The sequence below is a fragment of the Clarias gariepinus genome, chromosome 2 (assembly GCF_024256425.1).
Source record: "Clarias gariepinus isolate MV-2021 ecotype Netherlands chromosome 2, CGAR_prim_01v2, whole genome shotgun sequence".
NCBI classification, from domain to species: domain Eukaryota; kingdom Metazoa; phylum Chordata; class Actinopteri; order Siluriformes; family Clariidae; genus Clarias; species Clarias gariepinus.
In genome coordinates, this window is record NC_071101.1 from 43,640,688 (window position 1) to 43,650,188 (window position 9,501).

Below are 9,501 nucleotides of genomic sequence, written 5' to 3' on the forward strand. Positions count from 1 at the left end.
CAATCCATCCACCTGCATGTTTTAGACAGTAAGAAGAACCTGAAGAACCCAGATGAAACCCACACAGAGATGGGAGATCAGGGGAAACTTTACACAGGCAGTAACATGAGCTCAGCGTCAAACCAGAGAGCCTGAAGTTGTTAGGACTGGAGTACTGAGCTTCAATATATTAAAGGGGAAATGTTTAAACTGAGAATGCAGGAGGAATATATGCTGAGAAAAAAGAGCTTCATACTGTAGAAATAGAGCAAATCAGAGATAATGAACTAATCATCCAGCTCTATCAGGTGACATAAGGACAGGATTGTGGCTGAGGGAGGTGGAGGAAGGTTTTGGGAGATGGACTGGACATCTGGCTTTGGAAGAAGAAGAGGGACTCAACAGATGAAGATGATCAATGATGGGAAAATTGTTTACAATCACTAATGTGACATGGATTTATTAATTATGTTAAATTTGATACAAAAGAATGAAAATAATCAAGTTTTTATAATTATTTAAACTTTAAACAAAATCCGTAAGTTCTGAAAGCATTTACAATACAGGACTAGTACATGTACAAAATTATGTGAGAGAATGTATACAATGTGCAGAGATTTAAATGGTGTATATGTTGTGAAAGTGAACCAAAAGCATGTGAGTATCAGCAATAAAACTATAAATGATTTACTCACATATTGTATGAATTTGATAAAATATTATTATTAAAAAAATTGGGAGCTGAAGGTCTAAAAAAAGATTAAAATAAAAAATATCAACACAAATGACACTACAGTAATTTCCTGATTTCATGTGAAATACAAGAGTCTTTTATGCATAACTAAATTTTATATTTTGAATCTATTTCAGTTATAAGCCTTATTTTTCAAAGCCACAGGTGGATGATGTAATACACTCATGTGATATAAACTCATGGAACTATCTGATCTGTTAATCAGGTGTGTTGAGGGTCGCTGCTGTTAAACATGTGTCTCTTCTGCTGATGATGTTCTCTACTGCAGATTCACTTTTCCATCTCCATCAGCTCTGCTGTAATGAACTCTATCAGGACTATATGGAGAGTCTATATGGAGAGTAAAATAGACAAGAAACATTCAGTCAGTTCAGCAGATAAACTGGAGTCATGGATGTTGAATTTCTATGAAATAGTAAAGCAAGTGCTTGAGATGCTCCTGAGATGCAGACGGGTCACTGGAGTTTGTTATTAACTATGCAGTCCTGTCCTGTTCATGTAAATATCCTCAATATCTGAACTTAATAACTAAAATAAATTATACAACAATTTAAACTAAATGTGTACCTTTCTTTCTGGTGCTGCAATAGACCACAGCTACGATGATGTGCAGAAAGATCACAGTCACCACAGCGAAGGGGACGAAGGGGAGAGACTCTGGAGAGATGTTATTAATAATATCAACATTAGACATGAACATTTTTATAGATGCTATAAGAGAATATTACATATGCACTGACGTATGAGCATTTTCAGGTAAACCACAGACGTGTTTATGTAGAATGAATTAACACTATATTTGAAATAAATGTAATGAAATATTTCATGCTGAATGCACTCAGTGATTTTATTTATAAAGTTGTAAATACAAAACATCTGGATCAGTTGTGGTTTGAATATCGAATTTAAGTGTAGTTTTTTTTTTTCTTTTATTAATTCATTCTCTAAACCGCTTATCCTGTACAGGTTTGAGTCTGGAGCCTCTCCAGAAGACTTAGGGGACAAGGCAGGGTACACACACACACACACACACACACACACATACATTCACACCATATGGGCAATTTGGAAACTTTGGACTGTGGGAGGAACCCACTTAGCACAGGGAGAACACACACACACACACACACACACACACACACATACTCCATGCACACAGAGACAGGAACCAAATGTGGATGACAATTGAACCCGGACGCTGGAGGTGTAAGGGGACAGTGCTAACCACTAAGCCACTGTGATGCTGAGTTTAATCAAATAGAAAACACTGTATTATTAAGAAGGAAAGCAAAAACAAAGCTAAAACTACTTACTACTACTACTATTACTAATGATAATAATAATAATAATAATAATAATAATAATAATAATAATAGGTGAAGAAAGTAGAAAGAATAATAATTATTATTAAAAACAAAGGGAGAAGAACAAAAGGAAAAAAGATAGAGAATATAAAGTGTAATTGTGCTGCATGTATGATTGTAATTCTCTCTGTTTCTTTTCATGTGTGTGTGTGTGTGTGTGTGTGTGTGTGTGTGTGTGTGTGTGATTCTGTATTAATCCCATTTGTTTGAGTGTCTTATGACTGTTCTTGTATTATGAAATCTCCAGCAGGGGGCGTAGCTTTTCCTTTCAAAGCCCCAAAGTTATGGGATTAATGTTTGTGACGTTCAGGAGCTTAAAAACCTAATTATTTATCCAAGTATTTTTGTGAATAGATTTGTCTCAGGTAAAGGAGCAGATCTGGGGGACTCATGGACGTAGAGTATTATGGTGAACTGGTATGTTTAGACGCCGTCTTCCCCACTCTCAGTGGTCACTCAGGTTTGTTGACGGTGGAGTGACTGGTTGCTTTACTTCCCAGGGAGTCGCTCTGACAGTAGTGCAGCTGTAATCATGTTTATATGAATGAGTTTATTCTTTAATGCTGCTGTTTCTATAGTAACAGTTTACACAGGGACAGCTGTAAGACAGATGTTCCAGAAGATCTAAACTTAATTAAAACATGTTTAATTCTTCCTTTAGCACTTATTTGAAACAATTTTAATGAAATATATTTTATGCTGTTTATACTTAGTAATTTTATATAGCTGGTTTTACTTTCTTAAAATCTGGATGATTGTAAACAGTTTAAAAAGTGTTTTGTTATTTCTGAATGTTCTTTTCCTCTACAGAAAATGTTTACATAAAGTATCAATCAGTAAAAGTGTTAATGACGTTAATGCAGTGAATTAATCGTTACCTTTTCCAGATGTTTCAGGGTGTGTGTTCATTTTGTTCTTGACCACCAGGGTTGGTTTTGTAGGTGTGACGTTTACAAGAACTAGAAGAAACAGATAAATGTAGTGTGTGAGTGTTGTGTTTGAGTTTGGCTCCGCGCTGATGCATTAACCTGCACTAACTATCCTGACTGTGTGTTACAGTGGTGTGTAGTACCTGCTGTGGAAGTGGGTTTGGTCTTTGGTCTGGGTGTTGAAGGTCTTCTTCTGGCCTCTGCACAGAGAAAAACATTTAATCTGTTATAAATAAATCCAGGAAATGTAGTGTGGATCAGAACACACACTCAGATAATCCATAATCATGAACACACACATGGAAACATGAAACAGAAGCATTTTTCTATTTTTTGGGAGTAAAATTAGACAATATATTTAGTGTGATTGCTACCTCACGCGGCTGTAAATGTGTGTTTATTTTATTCGGATTACGTAAATATTAATTCACTCTGAGTGGAGATCATTTTACCTTTAACTGTGACTGAGACGTCTTTATAATCATTGTTGCTGATCTGACACCTGTACCATCCTCCATCCCCTACAGTCAGGTGTGATATGAGTAGAGAGAGATTTCCTGGATGATGATCATTAATGAGCTGAACTCTGTGTGTGTAGCGATTTGTCTGGTCCTTTGTGAAGATATCTTTGTGATCAGATCCTTTATAAAACATCCATCTGAGAGTGTGTGGTTTGGCTTGTAGTTGAGAGCAGGAGCAGGGCAGAAGGACAGACTGTCCCACGTATCCAGTCACATACACTGTCTGTTTATTCAGGCAACCTGGAGAATGAAGAAACATCAACATATTGCATTGCTGTTACAACATCCAGCCTGTGGTGGATTAACAACATCTAAACTTACATCTAGGGGAGTTTGTGTTCATCTTAAATATTCACTAAAATAAAGCACAAAAACAATCCACTAGATTTAAAACATCCACAAAGAGAAACTTTACAATTCTAACTCTTGGTTAAAACATTAGATTAGACTGAGCTTCAGTGATATGGAGAAAAGGGAAACACACACACACACACACACACACACACACACACCAGCATTTTTAAACCCACACCACACTGAGTTAGAGCTCACTATTTAAAATATCTATTAATATCAGATTCTAATCTAAGTGACTATAACTCACTTTCAGTAGCATGAAGCTGTATTAAGAGGACAACAAAACACACACTGCCTCGTCACAAATTTACAAAATTTCAGAATGGACTATTTGTTGTCCTGAATCAAGCAAATAATATTATAAAATTATTGCAATTGGTTTAAGAATCATCCAGCACATTATTATAAACTGGACGAATAGTTCTGAACCGTCAACTTCACTGAAGATAAGACTCAGATTTATTTATTTATTTATTTATTTAATTAGTGTGATTAGGGTTATATTAAATTTGCAAAAATGAGAATCAGAGCCATGTTTATTAGTCAAAGTAGGAGCATTTACACACACACACACACACACACACACACACACACACAATGTGATGGGAACTCACAGGATTGGGATTGTTGTACATTATTAATGTACTAACTAATGTCTCTTTGTCCAATTTGGTTATCTGGAAGCCTTAACATGACCCTGTTCATGAGGACTTGGGACATTTGTCCTTTTGCCAGCAGAGGTTACAGAATACAGGAAAAAAAGAAGGAAAAAATAGAGCCGGTGTCTCAGTGTGTAAAGGCTCTGAGTTACTGATTGGAAGGTCAGCTGATTGAGCTCCAGCTCTGCTAGGTTGCTGCTGTTGAGCCATTGAGCAAGGCCTTATACAAGTTGTTTGTTTGTTTGCTTGCTTGCTTTTAGAAATCTTTTCTGAGAAGGTCACGAATAATTCACACATAAGTCCAGTCCATTCAGTCCATGACAGGACCCAGTCCGATCAGACCACACACACACACACACACACACACACACACACACACACACACTTAAAGCAGTCCTAGATATAAGAAGGACAGACTGAAGGTACACAGGATCTACAATTTTCACACTTTTATTAGCCCCAGGTCCAGTGGACCTGAACATCCTCTATGTAACATTAATGTGTAGGGGGGTGTACAGGGTGTGCTCTTCGAAAATGTTTACTGATATATGATATTCTCTGAAAATGAGCAAAGGCCGATGAGACTGAGTTCGAAAAAATTATCAATTGAGTCTTTTTTCAGTGTGTTAAGGCTCCGTGTTACGGATCGGAAGATCGGTGGTTCGAGCCTCAGCTCCGCCAGGTTGCTGCTGTTAGGCCCTTGAGCGAAGGCCCTTAACCCTGTCTGCTCTATGAGCGCTGTGAAATGGCTGACCCTGCACTCTGACCCCTGCGTAGTAACAAGAAGCTGGGATATGCGAGGAATAAAGATTTTCACTGTCCACTAACGTATGTGTGACGAATAAAGGCTGAACTTCAAACTTCGCGATCTAACAGGTGCCTTCTGGGAAAGCTTTCCACAAGGTTGAGGAATGTGTTTATGATAAATTTTGACCATTCTTCCAGAAGCACAATCCATCGCAGGGCACACACAGACACTCACACACTACAGCCAATTTGGGAACGCCAATTAGCCTAATCTGCAGGTCTTTGGACTGTGGGAGGACGTTTAGAGTACCCGGAGGAAACCCACCAAGCACGGGGGAAGATGCAAACTCCACGCACACAGAGACGAGAATCGAGCCTGGCGGGGAATCTAACCCGGACCCCGGAGGTGCATGGCGACAGTACTAACCACTACACCACCGTGCCACCTTCTGCACATTACATGAACATTAAAATGTACAGTATATGACATATAGGGAAATATAGGGATGTCTCCACAATGTGCACCACAAAAATAAAGTAAAATCCACGTCTAACAAAACATAAGGTTTTGTAATTCTTTATGTGGCAGGATGAGTAAAATTCTTCCTACCTGTCTCTGGTTGGCTGTGTTTCTAATTGATTGTCCTATTGGGGGTTGGTCCAATACTATTTAAGCTGGGGGTAAGGTGGCCTGGGCTTACAGGTCCCGCCCCCTAGCTTTCATTGTATGTCGTCACACCCAGAACAGAACCAGGAAGTCGGAGGTGATTGTGTTGCAGGTAAGGGTGTCAGTTGAGGTGTATGTGTTTGGTGGGTTTTGTATATTATAGCGGTGTTTTGTCTGTGGTATTTACACAGTTTAGCAAGCCTGATTTAAGTCAGCGGGTACGGGCATTCACCTGTTGTGGAAGTGATTGTTCCTCCCAACAAACTGGCAGTCTTCCTGTAGAACTGATTGAGCTTTCAGCTTCCTGGAACCTGGCTTAAATGCCCTTCTGGTGAGACTTGGTGCCACATTGCACGGTATGTAATTAAGTTGCTTATGTTTATGCAGTATGCTTTGCCGGTAATGGTCTTAATTGTCATTTTCATGCAACAGATTGGGGTGGCGCGACGTGTGCTAGCTTCCTGAGGTGCTGCAACGCAAAGAGCATTATCGGCGGGCGCTGCTGTTTTGTTTTAGACTGTTTTATTCTGTTTTATGTTTGTTTGTTACAATTTGTTTGCTAACATTGTTAGCCGTGTCGCTTGGTAGTAGCGGCGGTTGCAATTTCTAATTTATTAATTTTTTTTTTTTTTGTTCAAGTTTATTTACATTGTTTAAAGTATTTGGTTTTTGTGTTTTTCTTTTGGGTGCGTTTCTCTTGTCTTGTGTGCTTCCAGGCTCTGAATTGGGGCTTAATTGTTACTTTCTGGGCCGGAATTTACAGCCTTTGGGTTGTAAGACACTGTGGGTGTGTGTGCGCGCATGTGCATTTTTTTTCCTTTTTGTTTTTGTGAATAAGTGTGAGTGAGTATCGGGTTGTTATATGTTGGATGTGTGTAGAGAAAACGCATTCCGAATAAGACCGTGGGGAAACCTTATTGGCCTTCGGCCAAGGAGATTTTCTTGTAGGTCTTTGTATGTAAATTTATTTTTTTGTTTAGATTAATGTATTGTAATCCTGGGCCAGCTGTGAGGGTGGGCAACCTTTGTTCACTATTTGTGTGACTGTATTTGTCTAGTGCTTTCATCAGATTCTTTTTGTACAGGATGCCGGGTGCTTATGGCAGCGGTGGAATTCTAGTTTTTCCTATTTGAGTGGTTGGAATACGAGCACGTGTGTGTGGTGAGTCACTTGTGATTGCAAGTTGCTGTGCTGTGTAGGCCGATTGCGCCCTTAGGCCCCGCCGCCCGGCCTCGGTTCCTGAACTTGAGGCTCTGGATTAGATTCAGGTTACTCATGAGTGCATTTTATGTGAACCACTGGTCCCAGTCATTTTATGTTATTGATTTTCTTTTTGTTTTTGTTATAATTAAGTTGTTTAAAATATGTGTAATAAAATTTTATACTTTTGGATACCCTAGTCTCCTGCTTTATCTCGTGAACTGACCTGTGTGCCTTTTGACGAGATTTACTTAATTATGGTCCCTGGCCTTTATCCAGGGTGGCGTAATCGGAATTCTAATAAACCTTTTCTTGCCTCTGCGCTCCGCCACATTCATAACAAAATATTTAGCACCAGAGATTAAGTGCATGTGAGCCTAAAGCTGATACACACTTCATCTCTTGAGCGGAAAGCAGCAATTTTATCCCAGTTATCAGAAATTCATAAAAAACTGCAGACAAAACCTATTTTTAAATACTCGTAGGTCATAAATGGAACATGAATTTTCAAACTGGTTCATTGAAGTCGCTTGAGAAATGTAAGCATTATCAGGTCTTTTATCCAGAAAAAAAAACACAGCTCCAGCATTTTCTCATATTTGTTTACACGACAGGTTTGCCTTCATCAATATAACAAATGTGTTGATGTATTTTTGAGTCCCAGTACAACACTGATCTATCCATGGGAGGCCTAGAAGGTTAAAATTTAATGGTAACAAAGTCAAGTGAACGTGTAGCGCATGGTGTTCATACTCCACAGGATACGCAAACCACAACCTGGACTCGAGATGGTCTCAGTTTGTTTTGTTTTAGAGGGTCCGAGTGTGTTTGGAGGACAGCATATAAACTTACATCTAAGACAGTTGTATTGAATAGTGTATTAAATGTGTTTGTATTAAATAGTCAATAAAATAAAGGGCCACAAAAATATCGTATTTATTTTTTTAATCTGTTGATTCAACATACAAAATCTCACTTTAGCAGCATCAGATCCAAGTGAAATTCCTGACAGCTGCGCAGTGTTCATGCCGTTTCCTGCCTTTTCCAACCTGCGATTCTCATTTCCCTCAGCAGATGGCGCAAGGGATCACGCGTACTAGCTACGCGTCATTCAGTGTGAATATGTAACTATCTCAGGTTTCATTCCAAAATGCAGATTGGTCATTTTTCAGGCTGATAACTCTAAATGAACTTCTCGTCTGCGGCAGAGCTAGGTTTTGGATCGAAGTGGATTTTAAGTCTCCACACATCACAACAGTCTAAGTTCAGACAAAAATTATTGAATTCTCCATAAGTGCCTCTTAAAGGCCTTTGAGGGTGTCAGTCTTTAATTGGGTCATTTATACAATTCCAATCACCCCAAATATTAATTTAGCATAGGTGAGAGAGTTCAATAAGGCATTGATTCTGCAAAAAGAAGAGTGTTTCTGTAGCTGTTATTATGGCCATATACATTACCTAAAATAACATTCTCCATACATTCCACAACTAAAATAATCTTCCTGAATCATGACCTTCATTTTTAAGGATGGCAACACCAGCAGATTTGCTATTTCCGTACGACATCCATATATTATCCCCCCATAGATTTTTCCAGAAATTAAAATCTGATGTCAAAGCGTGTGTCTCTGGTAAAAAATAGAAATCTGCCTTGAAAGACTTGCAAAACAAAAATACAGCTTTCCTCTTAATTTGTTCTCGTATACCCCTCACATTAAATGAATACAAAGATAAAGAAAGTGTAAATAGAACCAAAAATTAACTCACAACCTCGAGTATATTTTATCATCATTACTTTTACATATCATTAATCCGGGAGTGACGTCATTAATAGAGGTCCGGTCGCACCTGCTCTCTCAGCACAGCCTGTGACTGGGGATAGTCAGGTATGTTTCTGCGATGCTCTGCATCAAAAGAGCAAAAATGTGCTTTACTAGTTGAAGTTTGAGCTACTATTAATCATAAGGGAGTTATGAAAGTGAAATGAGTAAACTTGTATTTACCTCTTGGGGATTTTGATATTATTAGTTTTATAAATGCACGTTAGTTTCATGTTTCCGCCTGCGCCAAAAAATAAGCGTGGGTTTTTCCGTGTTAATAAGTGCTCTTATATAATTCTTTTTGGTGGACAATGTAAGAAACTTCTTTTAAACTTAGAATGTATGTTTGACAAATCTGTGAATAGGAATTGCAGTTGCTGTTACGGAGGACGGTACTAATGCATTTTATTCTCCATCCTTCAGATAAATCACATCGAATCTGAAGGTGTGTGTTAATTGTCTGTCCTCTGGCAATAAACTGCTGGGATGTGTAACAAAATAAG

The 9,501-nt window shown here is 38.4% G+C and overlaps 2 long non-coding RNA genes across 2 annotated transcripts; one reads left to right on the forward strand and one right to left on the reverse strand.

Annotated features, from left to right (window-relative positions):
• Window positions 1-555: 555 nt before the first annotated feature.
• Window positions 556-3,665, reverse strand: LOC128515242 (uncharacterized). Its single transcript, XR_008356603.1, has 3 exons — window positions 3,479-3,665; window positions 1,301-1,390; window positions 556-1,063 (listed from the first exon to the last, which is right to left on the reverse strand). It is a non-coding gene; the product is annotated as an uncharacterized LOC128515242 (long non-coding RNA).
• A 2,320-nt stretch (window positions 3,666-5,985) lies between these two features.
• On the forward strand, window positions 5,986-6,512 carry LOC128515238 (uncharacterized). The gene is made up of 3 exons (XR_008356602.1): window positions 5,986-6,089; window positions 6,169-6,333; window positions 6,410-6,512. It is a non-coding gene; the product is annotated as an uncharacterized LOC128515238 (long non-coding RNA).
• Window positions 6,513-9,501: the final 2,989 nt, after the last annotated feature.